This window comes from Arvicola amphibius, chromosome 2, assembly GCF_903992535.2.
Source record: "Arvicola amphibius chromosome 2, mArvAmp1.2, whole genome shotgun sequence".
NCBI classification, from domain to species: Eukaryota; Metazoa; Chordata; class Mammalia; order Rodentia; family Cricetidae; genus Arvicola; species Arvicola amphibius.
This window is the reverse complement of record NC_052048.2, coordinates 23,305,043-23,322,065: the sequence shown is the minus strand read 5'-3', so window position 1 is coordinate 23,322,065 and position 17,023 is coordinate 23,305,043.

Sequence of the window (17,023 nt, the reverse complement as noted above, 5' to 3'; positions counted from 1 at the left end):
CTAAGAGGCCTGGAACCCAAGACCTTGGCGTTGAGTAAGAATGGCATGTGAAAAGCGATTTGAGGACAAGTTGAAGAATAACTGGAGACAGGGATCAGTAGCTAAGAGGACTTGCTGCTCATGCAGAGGACCCGAGTTGGGTCCCCAGCCTTCTCATGTTGGGTCACACCATCTGTAACTCCAGTTCCAGGGGATCTGACCTCCATGGACATAGACACACAGGCATAGATCCAGGCAAACACTCATATCCATAAAGAATAAATCTAAAATAAAACCCTAAAAAGAATGATAAACTCTTAAGGAATTTTTAGTTTCAGACTTTTATTCAATAAGTCAATCTGAATCCAAGGGTTTATTGGCTTATTTGCTTAGTGGTTTTCTGCCTTTTGGGGATTATGAGCTAGAAGGTCCTTTGAAGGGGGGACTGCTTTATTATCTTGTCATTATTGTGTGTAGTAGTATCTACCTAACTTGTAACAGGCTTTTAAAAGTATTACCTTATTGGAAGGAAATGGAATGCTCGCCCAGAAAACCAGGATCAATCTCCGGATGATAAAGAGGGGTGTTGGTACACCTTAGGGTTCCTGCTTCTGCTGCCTATACAAATCCAGTAAAACCTTCCAAGCACGAGTGTGGTGATAGGTGGCTCATGCTACAGGGCCAAGAAGTGGATGTGAGTTCATCTATATGATGTGCAGAATGTATATTGTAATTTGAGCCACAAATTCAGACACAAGCCTGGCCCCAGTAGCTGATATTTTGTGCCACCCAGTTTTTATGATATCCTGAAAGAGCAAAATCATGTCATGTAGAAAGTTGCTTATACGCCTTTATATACAGGGAGAGAATCTGGTGCAAAAATACATCAAATATACTACCTCACCATTCCAAAGGAAGAAAGTTAGACAATGTTTAAAAGTTAACTTAGGCAGCTCAGGGGCAGGAAGGGTAGATCTTCAAGTACTGTAAAAGCAAGTATAATGAGGGAAAAACAATAGGGATTAGTTGGAAGACAATGGTGGCAGACCCAGGGTGTGTCACTTAACCATTATTGCTGTGTATCAAACTACCCTAAAATAACCACGTAATCATCACAGATAAGTATATAAGTCTGTAAGGAAGCTGTATGTTTCTACTGATTGGAACTGGGCACTCTTGGTCTAGCCTGATTTTGGCTTGGTTCTAGCCTGACCTTGGCTGGGTGGCTCTTCTGTCCTAGGCTGGGGCTTGCTCACATGCCTGATGCTCATTTGGCTTGGGTGATCTAGGAAGACCTTGGCTGGACCACAGCTCAGCCAGCAAGGTTCCATATCTCTCACCCGTACACGGGCAAAGTCAACCTTTCTGGTAGAGAGGGTGCAGAAGAAGAGAAGGGATGAGCAAGGCCTTATACTGGGCTGAAAGCTTATAGACTGGTACTTGTAGCATTTTCTTTGGGCCAAAGCAGATAAGAAGGCAGTGCTAATGGAAGGCATGGAGCTGGAGCTCCACCCTGTGATGGGAGTGCTAGGAACACACAGATGCAGAGAACTTGCATTTGGAGGGGAAGAGACGAAGGCCATGTTTACAGTCCGTCTTTTCCAGGCAGCTTGCGGCTCTCTAGTGCAGTCGTGGCCCGCTGTCCTTTACAGAGAGCTGAAGCCCAGAGACGGGAAAGGAACACAACCCCAGATGGCTCTAGGGGAATCCAGAGATGTCTGAGACATAAGAAAACTGTCTTCCTGACTTTCAGCATGCAAAATGAAAACACCTTTCCAAAGACGACAAGGAGAAAAACTAATGTACTCAGTTATGGGACAACAGTCTAGGACAGCGAAGAGGATTCCAGGACTGGATAGAATAGAGATACAGTTCACAAAGGAACCCAAAACGCAGGTGTTGGGAGACCCCCAGTGTCTCTAAGCTGCCAGATGGGAACCCTATTAGGGTTTGGCGGCAAGGATTCTTACTTAACTAGCCAGCCTTAGAGGAAACTATGGGCACCATTTTTCTTCACTGATGAGGCTGTCTTTCCTTAGCCCCCCCCCCAACCTCCGCTGCTTCACCAGGTTATGCTATCTCCATCTCTTCAGAGATAAGCTGCAGAATCCGGGTCAATCAATCAACACCATCTATTCATTCATACAAGAAAAGATAGACTTGCTAAATGCTTGGTGTTTTCCTGGGTGCTCAGAGCTACCGGCCCTCCTTTTGGGGCACTCAGATCTCAGGATCAGAGGCTATCAATGAATGAGCCCAAAATATGTCCCGCAGGAGGGATGCAGGGAGGACAGGTGACTGAGCACTGGGACAGCAACTCTACACAAGTGGCTAGGAAAGAGATCCCTTTATGTGTTTATCAATTTTATTTTGTTTTATGTGTATACATGCCTGTTGCCTGCAGAGGCCAGAAGAAGAGTTCCCAAGCCCTGGGAACTGGGATGTGAGCAACTACATGGAGCTGGGAATTAAGCCCGGGTCCTCTGCAAACACAGCAATTGCTCTCAGCCACTGAGCCATCTCTCTAGCCCCAGGATGATCCTTGAAGGGTTGAGGCAGAAGCCAGGAGTGGACGGGTCTGGCTGTAGAAGGCTGCAACCTGCCACCTGTCACCAGCACAGTTTCTCAAACAGCTTTCTTTCTCCCGTGGGAGACAGACTTGATCAGTGTTAGCTGAGAAATTGGTTGCCCGGCTGTTGTGGGAATAAACACGAAGACCCCTGAGTCTCAATGGCCCTGAGTGGAGCCAGCGCCCTGGTGTGTGGGGCAAGAGAGATTTGAACCCTGGAACCGCATCCAATTTCCCCCAAACCCCAGTAACAAGATCTTGGCAAGCAGACCCTCTCCCCACTTCCCTGAGACTTTTCCTCCTTCCCACTGTTCCTGGTCCTACCCCTGGAACTCATGGGCAGAACAGCTGCAATGGGGGCTCAGCTTTCAATGAAACAATAAAATACTCCTGCATGTCCTTAGGAGTACGGCATTTATGACTAGGGTGGGCTGGCTTGCTTGCTCGACACCCCCTCCCCAATTCCCAGGCTTGCCAGCTCCGACACCCACATGTCCACAGCCAGTCCCTAGGCCTCTAGAAACCGCAAACCGGATGCCTCAGAAAGTGGCAGTGATGGGGCGGGGGGGGGGGGGGGGGGGAGGTTAGGGGAGGTTGGGTAGGCACACGCAGAGCCCTGGAGGACTTTGGTCAATGAGGTGTTAGTGTTTATTGGCGTTACAGGCCATTCAGCCAACATCTCCCAGAACAGCCTGCCCTCCTGTAATCCCTACGGCCCTGCCCTGTGCACACAGCTGCCTAGGGCAAGCTTTCAGTAGTGTGGTTCAAAGATAGGGAATCCCTTCCTAGCTGGGAGGGGGGGTGGAGCAAGCACCTCCCATTCTCACCAGCACTGCACCTACCCCACCCTCTTGTCCCTAACTTTATAAGCATTCCAGGTGCACAGCCCTTGTGTTTGGGCTCTGAGTGTGGATGCCCAGAGGGACTTCTTTCTAAGAGCCAGGGGTCTAAAGTTCCATGCCTCGGGGTGCAGACTTTACAAAGCCTCCACAGCCCACGCTCAGAACCTCAGTGGTCACCCTCAGCCTGCAACAATCTAGGTAATTATTTTGTTCATTTCATTTTATATTGTCTTTATTGCCTCACATAAACAAATGGAAAGCTGAGGCTAGCAATTCCAGATCTCAAAAACACAATACAAACAGGAACAAGAGCGGCATTATTAGGTATGCCCACAGAAGACCAAAGTCACAGGCAGAGGCTCATTAGAATTAATTGGATTGACTTTCCAACGCATGCCAGACATGTCCTTGCCTTGGAGCAATTAACCCAGAATGTTCTTCTCTGGGATTTTCACACAACTCACTTCTCAACTTCTTCCCAAGCCTCTGCTCACATCTCAGTCTACCAGCAAGACTAGTCCCGACCCTTCCTTCTCTCTTTTGAAAGGAGAGCCTGTGCTTCACTGCAGCCATACACTGGGTCTTCTGTGCTGTTTCTGGTTTAGCTTTTTCTCTATGTGTGTCTCTGTGTCTCTGTCTCTCTCTCTTTCCCTTACCTTAGCACTTATCAGATCTAGCACTCTTGCCTGAACATCTCATTGCCCATCTAGCAAGGGAGACATTGCTATACTGGATGCTGTGTGCAAGAGGTGTGCCAAACACCCAGATGATGGCTTGTGTCTAGGAGGAACTTGAAATCTGTTGAGTGAATGAATGAATGTCAAACTGTAGAAAAAATGAGTAAATAAATGGGCTCAAAATGTGGGGGAGGTACTTGAAACATTGCGCACAAATGTAGGGGTGATTATGATTTCACCATTTCTTTTCAGTTCCTGGGAAAATTCATCTCTACGCCATGTAGGTCTTTTGAAAAGCTGACTTTGGCACACAATTCCAAAAACTTACTGGAAATGTGGGAGACAGCTTCAAACAAATTGAGCCTTGAGTTAGGAGAGATACTGAGAATGATAGGATCCAAGGCAGGAGACTAAAATCAGGGGAGGTTTCTCGGATGTGGCTGTGTGACATAGTCTACTGATTGCTGATCTTTGGCAACTGTGGTTCTAGTTTTGCCCCCCAGTCTTTGTGGGCCAGGGATGGCCTGAGGATATAGTTGAGGCTACATGCAAATCCTCACCAGTTGGCCTTTGAGCTGCTTTTTGTGCTCAGTCAGGAAAGAGCCGCAGCCCCAAGTCTCCCTGGAAGGAAGGCCCCTGTGACGGGATACTGCAGAGGGGAAGCTCCCAACCAGGTCCCAAAGGAAGGGGATGGCAGGCGACTCAGACACAGGGACAGGACCCTTCCCACCCACCACTAATTCTCTCTGATTCCTTGGATGAAACCCTTAACAAATGCCTTAAGGATCCTGCGGTGTGTCACTGTGCAGGGCTTGGCTCTGCTCAGCACATTACCTGCAACCGCCGACTTAGTGCACCTGTCCTATGTTATTGGGTGTTTTCTCTCTACTAAAACAGAGAAGGAAGGGAAGTAACTGAGGGACTAACGTAGGTCAGTTTACATGGATCCTGCTGGATGAAATCAGTGCCCTGGCTCCTGTTGGGCTCCAGGGCCCACAGCCACATCTTGTTGACCATCTCTTATTTTTGTCAGAGAGTCACATGGATACAGCTCTCACTGTGTGGACCTTCAGGGTCTGAAGTGAACGCTGTGCACTGAGCTTCTATGTGGGATAGAAACCAAAACAAAATGGTTGGAGATGAAGCTGCGGAAAGACAAATGAGCAAGCCTGACATCCAGAATCAGAGAAAATTTGACCAGGTAGAGCCAATGGACACAGAAGACACTGTTCCAGAGCCGGGGACAGTCAGAAGACACTCTCGGGTAGCCACAGTCACTTCCCATCTTCTCCAAGCAGGGTTTGTTGTTGCTTACCATTGAGTACACCAGGCCAGATGCCTTGCGAGTTTCTGGAGGTTCTCCTGTTGCTACTTTCCACCCTTTCTTAGGCTCCTGTGTGAGGGTCTCCTGTATGCTAGGTACTGCTGACACTGGCCTTTGGTCAGCTGTGCTGAATGCCAGAGCAGGCATGGGTGTGGGTGATGTCATTGGCAGGGGCCTGGGCAATCACACAAGCACTGTGTATAGACAGACCGTGGACATGGGTTTTGTTCTCATCATTTTGAAACTTTTAATTCTCGGTGAACAATGGCCACCATGCTTGCCAATTGCCTTAAGTTTCTGCAGTTTTGTAGAGGATTTTCAGGAGAATTATGCAGCAGCTAGTAAGCTGTACATTTCCCTTCAAGGAAATAAAAAGCAGAGAGTGTAGCTGGGGAGAAGGCTCGGCAGGTAAAGAGTTCACTGCACATTGTGAGGGTTGAACCTACAGAACCCACATAAATGCCGAGCAGGCACAGTGGTCACCCCTCATTACATCATCTGGGAGGCTGAAACAGGGGTTTCCTGAAATAAGCTAGCTAGCTAGACTAGATGTATCATTGATGAACTCTGGGTTCATGTGAGAAACCCTGCTCCATAGATAAGAACTAGTGATCAGGGAAGACACCCGACATAAACGACTGACTTCCACAGTCATGTCGTACATATACGTGATGAATTTATAAAACCCATAAACACACAGGCATACCAAAAACATCCACAAGAAGTGAAGGAACAAGAAGAAAGAAAGTGAGAGGACCAAAGCTCCAGAAAAGAGAGTATCATGTGTGAAGACCTTTGACAGGAGCCAGGGAGCCCTAAGTTGGTGGGAACTAGAATTTCCCCTTAGCAGTCTACTGGGAAAAGCCTCCTGGTGATCCCTGAGGCTTGAACTCTGAAGAGGTTAGCTGTTTCCTTGACCATACTATCTATGACTATGGGGAAGTCAAAGCTTCCTCTGAGATTTGGACTCTAATGGGCCAAATGGAGAAGTTCCAAGTTTGAGAGTCAGACGGGGCTCTGATTGTCATCAGAGAGGTTTTCTCTAGCATCTGTTGGGAGCAGATGCAGAGACCCACACCCAAACATTAGGCAGAGCTCAGAGAACCCCTTGGAAGAAGGAAGGAAGGATTGCAGGAGCCAGAGGGATCAAGGACATTGGGAGAACATAGCCCACAAAACTTAACAGGGCTCATAGGGACTCACAGAGACTGAAGTGACAACCACCAAGCCTGCATGGGTCTGTAGTAAGTCATCTGCATATGTGTTGTGTTATTTAACTTGGGGTTTTTGTAGGACTCCTAACTGCAAGAGTGGAGCTGTCTCTGACTCTTTCTCCTGCTCTTGGGACCTTTTTCCTCCTACTAGGTTGGCTCATCCAGCCTTGATATGAGGGTTTATGCCTAATCTTATTGTAACTTTTTTGTTGTTGTTATCCCTGACAGACCTGCTTTTTTTCTGAAGGGAAATGGAGGAGCAGTGGTTCTAGGGGAGAGAGAAGGTAGGGGAGAGTGGCTGGGAGGAGTGAAGGGAGGAGAGTCTATGGCCAGGATGTAGTGTATAAGAAAAAAGAAAAAGAAAAGAGAGCCAGAACTCCATGTATTTGTTATTTTTTTTATCCTGGCATCACCTCAACATATTATTATTATGTCGTATGTATATGAGCACAGTGGGGGAAGGGCAAGGTCAGAGGATAATGTCGGCCTCAGCTGTGGCTCCTCACCTTCTTTGAAGAAGGGTTTGTTGTCGCTCACCATTGCTTGCCAGGCTAACGGCCCTATGAAGTTCTGCAGATTCTCTCATCTCTTTCCACCCTGCCCTAGGCTTCTGGGATTACAGATGTGAGCTTCCACATCGGTTTTACATGGGTCCTGAGGATCTGAACTCCTGTCCTCACACTTGTGCAGCGAGTGCTTTATCCACGGAGCCTTTTCCTCAGCCACTTTGGCATCACTTTTGAGCCTGCAGGGAAGAAAGGTTGCGGTGTAATGAAGGCTGTGATTAGTAAAGCAAAAGGCTATGGAAGTACTGGGTGGGACTGGACTCCAGTGTGGCTTGATAGGGCGGGGGAGGAAGGAGAAAATTGGTGGTGCTGAGCTCAGTTAAAGACAAAGAAATCGTTAGAAGAGAGGCTGTGGTCCCAGGTACCCAACTTGTAATTTTTGACTGTAGACAGTGGTAGGGAATCCCTGCAAATCTCTATGGATGACGTGATGAAAATTCCTTTCTAGAATAGTCTCATCTAATTCCTGTAAAAAGCTATTCTGCCTGCACTGGTTAGAGTAAGCCCTCGCCTCACTCCTCAGCGTCTCGCCCAAGGTAGCTGGCAATTAGAAACCTTGTGGTCCTAAAGCCCAAGACCTGAGCTCTCTGTCTCCCTATATCCCAAGGAATTGTAACATCCTTGCTTTGCTCATGAGGTGAGGAAGAGAGGATGAATTGCTGCCTTGGACCAGGCCTGTGGGTCCTGGGACTGAGAGAGGCTCTAATATGCACTGAGGATAATGACGTCACTGACAATCATGCTGATATGAAGCAGGGTTCATGTCAAAAGTTCACACAGAAACATGACAGGCAAAGCGGAAACCATGTGGACAGCATAGTTACCCTGGGACTGGGATCCAGCACCTGGATTTCCAGCTGCAAGAGACGAGAACGGCAGGGGCCAGAGTCGGCTCTCATCAGGATGAGGGGACTAGCGAATGGTTGGAATGGTACTGACCCGAGAGAGGGTAAGCAAAGAAACAACTGTGATTTCCTGAGTCTTCCATCAGCCTCTGAAGCTGGGAATTGATGCTTGTTTGGGTCTTGCTCTTCTATGTGACTATGAACCTGTCTAGTTTCTAGAGATGGGGTGGGGACGTCCTGGAATCTACACTGGAGCGACCACATAGCTAGTTCACTATGTCAGTCTGAAGAAAACCTTTCTAGATAGATAAGACCCTTTGGTCTATGGTGTCCCATCTATTAAAAGCCATTCTCTTGCCGGGCGGTGGTGGCGCATGCCCTTTAATCTCAGCTCTCAGGAGGCAGAGGCAGGCGGATCTCTGCGAGTTCGAGGCCAACCTAGTCTACAAGAGCCAGTTTCAGGACAGGTTCCAAAGCTGCAGAGAAACGCTGTCTCAAAAAAAAAAAAAAAAAAAAAAAAAACCCAAACCAAAAAACAAAAAAGCCTGTCGGCTCATTTCCATAGGACACAGGATCTCCTTCTTCCTCAAGACCATATCCATTTTCTCTAGAAAGATCCAGTGGGCCTTTGCATGCCCAGAGCTCTAGTTTGCAGTATCCGAACACTCTTCCATTTCCTTGCTTACGGAGGAAAAATCTCCCTTCCCTAACTCACTTCGACATAATAAAGAGGTCCTTTTTTCCTAAAAGCAAGTCACAAAGCTACCGAAAAGGCAATCACCTTGTGTTCATCCCCGCCCCTCCTTGCCCCCCCTTGAGGAGGTTGGGCTACAATATGTATATCAGAGAAGAAGGCAGAAGGGACATGTCCAGAGCTGGTGCTGTGGCAGGGGAGACATGATGTGCAGAGAAATTCGATTCCTCTGACGCCACGCTCTCTCCTCTGTAGTGTGTCTTTCATATCTCAGTTACCTTGTGGTGGAGCATGGGGTCTGATGGCCAGAAAAGGTCAAGAGTAGAGCGGCAGCCAACTCAGTCAGTTTTTAGCAGGGCTGGGCAACACACAGGTGGCTCTGAGTTTTGTACGTAAAATTACAACCAATACAGAGGTTGTACTACTGCCCCCGTCCCCACCGGCAGCCCCAAGCAGCAGGGTGGGTGTTCTTTGGGAGCACCGTGGGCCATAGCATGCAAGAAGATGGGAAACCTCTGCACAGGAAGCTGCTGGCATCAGGGATCCTCTGCTCCTTGCATCTCTGAGGCTGCAATTTTAAGAAAACTTCTTTTGCATTTAGTCTGAATTTAGAAATCCAAAGCACCCAACTGACTTCAGCTATACTAGAAAAACTAAACTAAACAAAACATTTTCCTAAGAGGGAAGGTAGCAACCAGTAGGATACTGTGTGGGTCCAGCAGCTGGATTTCCTCTCTGGGGCTTGCCGACAGCCTGGTTTCCTCATGCTCTGGCAGCGAATGGTCCCACAGGATGATCTGCCGTGCCGCTGAGGCTTGGGGCTACCATCTCTGTGGTACTGTTTTTTTTCCAACTAGCTTCATCGTGCAAGTTTCACAAGAAACCCTCTGTGCTCAGCTGTCTTTCTTGGGAAGAGACTTCCTTGCATGTTTGTGTGCCATGATGACAACATCAGAGGAGGCAGCATGGTGCTTCAGCTGGGTCAGTTGTTAAAACACCAAACCATTGCTCTATTAGTTAGTGGCTACTGTTGCAGGAGCTTCTCTGTGGTCTCCCACTGGCTTGTCCATCCTGGAGCCTCCCTTCCCCCTCCCCCTTCCCCTCCCTCCTTTCCTCCCTCCCCTCCTTCCCCTCTCCCCTCTCCCCGCCCACCCAAGGTTCTCAGGAAATCCCTAGGATTCAATGCCATAAGAAGCCCCTAGGCTCCTGTTTAAGATACAGGTTTTGTTGTTCATCAGGGCTGAGCAGCAGCAGCGTTCTACAGGATAGGCTATGAGAGAAGTTGCTTTAGGTAGGTCACATGAGGGTAAGTGCCAGAAGTACCATCTGTACCTGTGTGACTCAGGTCTCTGCTCCACAGTACCAACCACATAATTGGCGTCTGTAGGGTCTGCTAGCCATGGATTGAAGACTGCGTGTGGAAAAATCTAGGTCCCTAAAAGGGAACCAAGAGTGAAAAGCCCATGGCGGGTAGAGCAGCCGCTCAGTGAGACAGATCTGCTGAGCCCTTCCTGACGCTCTTCTGCCAGCCCTATGGCAGTGTGATGATAAGTGTTGTCGGCAGAATCTAGAAACGCCGCAGAGGAAGATGGGCTTCCGGAGCGTCTGTGAGATGATCCTGATTGCCTTAGCTGTCATGAGAAGACTGCTCTGGACTGTGGGCAGGACCATTGTCTCTGCAGGAGTCTTAGACTATATAAAGTCGAGAAAGCAAATGACGTGAGCATGCGTTCACTGCCCTCCTTTCCTGATTATGGCTGTGATGGGACCCGTTGTTTCAAGCTTTTGCCATTTAGCTTCCCCACCAAGACTGACTCTACCTTAACTTTAAACTAAACTGAAGCCCTTCTCACTCAAGTTGTTGTGGTCAGGATATTTTTATCACAGGCAATATGGAAAAAAAGATGGAAGGCTTGGTTCTCATGCCGCATGGGCTGTTTGATTTCTGATGGTGTTGCCTAACTTCTCCGAAGGCTAGGCAATTTAGTAGTTTTGGATGGGCTATAGTCTGGCCTTTCTCCTGTGTCCCAGAGCCCATCCAGCTCAAATTACCTTTGGTGAAATCTCAGCACTCTCCTAGCCATCTGAATTAGCTCCCAGGACACTTTGTAACTGAATCAGAAATGTTTTTATACTCCTTTTTTTTTTCAGGAAAGAAAACTGGAAGTTGTAGAGTACAAATGACTCAATGACAGCTCCGAAAAAATCCCCAAGAAGAGCTTTCTCGGTGTTTGCTTTAGAGGAAATCTTAGGGTGTCAGAGGCAGAAACCTAGCTCTGGGTGGGGCCAAGGTCCCTACCTACTCTGGCTGAAGTCCTGCCAGCAGGAGCCCTAGGCATAGGAATTCAGAGGGTGTGACCCTGCCTATTGCCTGCTCCTGGGGCCTTTCAACATTGGAAGGGGACCAGGAGACCTGCCCTATGGCAGGAAAATGGTTCATTTGCAGCACGCTCTTCTGCAGAGGAACAGGTTTGATGGGTAGAAGTCCTAGGGTGGGGGTGGAGCAAGCAGTGTTGAGCTCTCTGTTTGCAAAAATCAATGTCTAAAGCCCAGATAAAACAGAACATCTCATACAGAATTAAAGAAAGGGGAAGTGATTCAGAAATCTGGCTCTATTTGCACTTTTATTGTCAAAGTTTGGCTTTTGATTGGTTAGGGATCCTATGCCTTAATTGGGACCATGAATTACTCCTTGGCATGAACTACTTCTCTTAGGCATCCTGACCTTGTGTGCTACCCCAGCAAACTCTCCATTCATCCTCTATCCTTTCCTTGTGTTCTAGCTTTCCCAAGCTTGCCCTACCACAGACTCTAAAGTAAACTTCAGGAAGGCATGACTCTGATTTGCCCATATCAGTCACTTTTCTTCTAACTGCATCTCAAAAGTTGACCAGGTACACTGGAGCTTCTATACGACCTCGTAGAATGGGTGCACAGAGGGTGGATTAGTGTCCACCAGCTCAGCATTAGATGTTCTTTGTCTTGGATTCGCAAACCCTGGATAATGCTTTCTTTAGCTATGCTTAAAATTTGTTTTCTTCCAATTTGAGTCTCATTTCCAACATTTCACTCAGATGGAAATAAAGGAGCCTCACATCTTTAGACAGAGATGGAGGAGAGGGGACAGGACTTGGGTAGTAGAGAACAAATAAATACAAGCAAAATATAGTAAACCCACATTTTGTACAATATTTTTTTAAAAGTAACAATGAAAATCTAAAAATATCTTTGACTAGAAAGGGACATTGTTATTCTATATCATCATTGCTAACTCATAATAGAGGTATAAGTAATGAAAAATAACAAAGCCCTCTTCAGAATGCCTCTTCTCTCCACGGGTGGACCCCTCCCTATCTTAACTGCAGGTATGAAGGGCACTCATTCATTGTTTTGCACAAGTATTGACTTAGTGCTTACTGGTGGTCTAGACACAGCTTTGGGGATAAAGTTCTGACTCAAACAGGATGACACACAGTGGCACAGAGCCAAATGGGACAACTTGGTGGATAAGTAATTACACAAATAGTTTTACATATATAATTTCAGTTGCGCTATGTGAGTTGAAATATAATTCGTTCCTATGAGGATATAAAATGGGAGAAGAAAGGCTTGCCCATAAATAACTCCTGGACATGACAGGAGAGGCCCCTTAGAGGCTCCTTAAGGAAAAGGAGGCTATTTTTCTCTTTCTTTCTTCTTTCTTTCTTTCTTTCTTTCTTTCTTTCTTTCTTTCTTTCTTTCCTAAGCCCTGGGGGCCGGGGAGGTAGTACAGTCAGAAAGTACTTACCAAGCATCCACGAGGACCCGAGTTTGATTCTTAGCACCCATATAAACACATGTGTTACACACTAATAATCTCACTGCTGGAGAGGTGGAGACAGGTAGATCCCTGGGGCTCCCTGGATTTCTAGTCTAAACTAACAGGCAAGCCTCGGGTCCTAGTGACAAACTCTGTCTCAGAAAACAAGGTGGACATTGTGGTTTGAATGAAAATGGCCTCCATAGGCTCATAGGAAGTGGCATTATTTGAAAAGATTAGGATGAGTGGCCTTGTTAGATTGGTGTGGCTTTGTTGGAAGAAGTGTCCAGCTGGGAGTGGGCTTTGAGATTTCAGAAGCTCAAGCCAGACCCAGTGGCTCACTTTCTCTTCCCACTGCCTGTAGATTTGGATGTAGAACTCTCAGCTACCTGTCTAGCACCATGTCTGCCTGCATGCTGCCACATATACTTGAACACATAAATACACCTATGTGTGTACATGTTCACACTTGCACACATGCATGCATGCACTCGTGCACGTACACACACACACACACACAAACAAACAAGCAAACAAACAAAGTCCCAAGAACCAAAGGGAGAGCATGGTTGAATCCGATAAAAGGTGGTACCTAGGACAAGGGAAGAGCATCTGAGGTAGAATAGGCATGCCTGGGAGCTCTGGAGCAGAAAGGTATTTGTTTCCTGCAAGCTTTTCTTTGTCGACCAAGCAGCTTTCCTGCAGCCACAGCTAGGGAAAGCGCTCACCCAGGGAATGATCAGACTCGTAGGTGTCAGCTTTTCTCTTGGTCAGCTTCCTGCTGCTGTACCGAGATTCCTGAGGCTGGGTAGAGGCTGAGGACCCCAGGAATATGGATGGTGTCAGCACCGAGCATCCGAACATGGCAAAGAGCTTCAGATGATGGGATGCTTCAAGCATGCTAGCTCAGATCTCGCTTCCTTTACTTCTAAAGCTCTCAGAGAGGACCTGCCCTCATGACCAAACCGATCTCATCTTAATTACCTTCTAAGGGACTCACTTTCAAATACCATTAATTTATGCATTTGGGGGATCAGGTTTGTTACCTCTTTCTTGGAGGCTGGCCTTGGACTTTCTTGGAGGGCACCTTGGACTCATTGCTCATGGTTCCTTCATGTTGTTATGTTCTCAGAGTGGATTCAGAACCAGATCTAAAGGGGCATGTTCTTTGCAATGCCTCTGAGTTTCACCTTGCACACCTAGCTAGTCACGAATAATGTTGACTGCACCTGTCTGTAAACCGTTTCTCTAATCTGATTTGCTCTCGCTCCCTACTGCCTTCTCCTCACTGCAGGCCTCCTCTGTGTCGTTTGCTGTGGGTCACCCAGCTCTGCCTCCAGGATGCTGTCTCCTGTTTCTCTGTTAACGAGGCTGCCACCAAAGCCGTCTTCTGAAAGGCAGGCTGAAGAACCTCTTGTGCACTCCTCATTGCCTAATGACTCAGTGATCTTCCTCTGTGCAGTGACAGCCCCTTGGAACATTCTAGAAATGCAAATCCACCAACCCCACCCCAGACCTAATGAATCAGAAACTCAGGGATGGGGCCCAAGTCATCAGGATGGGTCCCAACAAGTCCTTCAGGTGATTCTGACATGGGCTCCAGCACCTAAGTAGGCAAATTTTTAGAAGCTTCAGACCCTTCCCTCCTGGCCTTGAGTTAGCTTATCTCCACCACCCTCTCCCACTTCCCAGAGCCCTGACATTGTAAGACCAAACCTTTCCGTTCTCCCTACATGTGTTAGATTCTTGCCCATCTACACCTTTGTGTGCTGCGTCCTTCTCCTGCTCCTTCCTCCCAGGAACTCCAACCCATCCCTTAAGAGCCACCTCGGAGGTCAAATGTCTCAATGGAGCCTTCCCTGAGTGTCCTGAGCAGCATCTAGCTGCCCACACTCTGGATGCCTGCAGCCCGTTTGTTGACAACCTAGCTGCATCTATTTTTGTCTCTCGATTTGGCTTTGGTGGCGGGAGAGACTTTCTATCAGATAGTCACTCCTGTTTTAAAATAGAGCAAGCTGCTGGCGGAGGCACACTCATCATGAGGCGTGGGAATTGTCAAGGCGACTCCACGCTGCCTTCCCTGAGGCCCCATCCCTTCTACTCGCTCCTCTTCCAGGGGAGACGATACCTCTGTGAGCACAGAGCACAGAGCATCCAGCTGGGCAGAGTGCCCACTACCTAGTAGGCATGCCATTTTTTTTCTTAAGTATCAAATGAATAAAAATAGATTTCTACCTTATAAGGGAGCATGGATTACTGGATCTCAAAGTTTGTGTCTAAATAGAAATTCCTGCCTTCCATCTCCTTGCAAAATACCTAAATGGCTACTGTAGGCTGCCAATCTTTCTACTTCAAATGGAAGCAACAGCCACTTTGCCCCTAATCTAGGGGTCTGGTAAGAGGCCCCACTTGTTTTCTTTCTACCGCACTAAGAATCCCTGTGGCTGGGAGCCTGCTACTGAGGCTACACTGTCAGAATAGTCTTTGGAACCCAGAAGTATTGACCCTGTCATCTCCTTGACTGTGCCAAGTGCACAGTCACCCCCACGTGACCCCGCTGAAATTCAGCGGCCAGGGCCCCTCAGGCACTTAGCACTATGCTTTGAAGCCATGGAGACTCCTTGGGTTCTTATCTGCCTTTTCCCTCTGATTATTGGCTGTGTGACCTCAGGAAGGCTGCTTTTGTCAACGAATGCCCTCAGCTGTACACTGAGGCCAGAACACCAGGGATGGCTTGAGAATCCATCGAGATTCACACTCAGTACCTAGCGGGAAGAAAGAAGCCAGGAAATGACATCATTCTTAGTGTTTCCCCCTTGACTTTGGTTCCACCCTAGTTTTCATCTGCAGCCCCCAGTGCCATCTTCTGTCACTTACTTTCTAGATTAGAAGAGCCACCATTCCAGGTCCTTCTGTCACGGCTCTTAGGAGAACCCCTAGTCTCGGCCTGTTATCTTTCCTGTTTGTCAAATGTTCACCTCACCTACACTTTCTTGTCTCTTTCTTAAGTTCCCCAGCTGCCTGGCAGCTCAGTTTCCTCAAGGTTAAATTAATTCCTCAAGGTTATTGAATGCTTTTTTAAGCATTAGTTTTAAGCATTAATTCCTTTTAAACATACAATACATCAATGGTTAGAATATCAAAATAGTTACATACACATATTCATACACACAGGCATACATACACACATGAGAGAGAAAGAGAGAGAGGGAGAGAGGGAGAGAGAAAGAAAGGGAGAGAGAGAGAGAGAGAGAGAGAGAGAGAGAGAGAGAGAGGTGCAGGTATCCATGAGATATTCATACCTACTCATCCATCTCCATGAATAGATGTCTAATTCATTAGGCTGTGTTTCACCAATTGCTAATAAACTTTAATGTGTTTCTGATGCAGAGCATTCTGTAATTTAACCCGAACCGTCAGTGACCCACCCAACAGTTCAACCCAGCCAGACTCAGTGGCAGTAATCAGCTCTTTCTAGAAAGGGCCTTTGGTGAGGCTGGAGAGATGACTCAGCAGATCAGAGCACTGGTCACTCTTCCATGGGTCCTGGATTCTTAGCACCCACTTGGTGACCCACAACTTTCTGTAACTCCAGTTCCCAAGGATCTAATCCCTTCTCCTGGCCCGGCACCAGGCATGTATGTGGGACACAGTCATACATGCAGGCAAAACACCCATACAAATAACATTTTTTTAAAAGAAAGAAAAGACATTTGGTAACCTTGGAAAACTTTTTCCCTACCTCTTTGCCCTCCCTATTTGGGGTCCCCGCACAGGGACATCCATAGAGGGTCATCAGCCCCATCTATACCCTGCCATTCCACAAGGTTGAGCATTGATACAAACAAACCCGTAGTCCTTCAGAGTGCTTGATCTATACCAGCGTTCTGCTCTTCAAGGCTGGATCAGCCTCCATCCAGAACCAAAACCTAGGGCCTTAAGTCAGGACAGAAGTATTTGCATTTCAAGGTGTTGGGGAACATGCGTGTACCTCAAGTAGGCCACCAGCCCACTGTCACTTGAGAAAGTTATGAGAACATAACTTGAGACGAAGTGAGAATAGGGACCTTGAGGAAGAAGCTTCCAGATTCAGGAGTTTTCAGATGTACGAGACTGCAGAGAATTCAGATCTCAGTCCAGGAGCCAGGGTCGCAGAGTGAGGGGCTGTTGCTGTGGACAGGCTCTTCCTGGGTTTCACGGTACTCTGGTTGAGGCAGAAGCCGTGGTATCCCTGGACAAAGCTGGAGCTTGGGAAGCGGAGCAGGACCTAAGTGCAGGCCCTCAGCACTGGCTTTGCATACCCAAGCTGGCCGCCAGAGCTTGAGGCCTGGAGGTGAGTCTCAGTGTAAAGCCGTGTCAGTCTCTGGAGAGCGTGAACTGACACATAGGCTTCATTCTTGAACACGTGTCCAGAGATGTCAGCGATGGTAACCACCGATGCAAATGGTCTCCCCAGCCTCAGTGGAGAGCATTCCCGCTGACTAAATGAACGATGACGGGCACATAGACACACA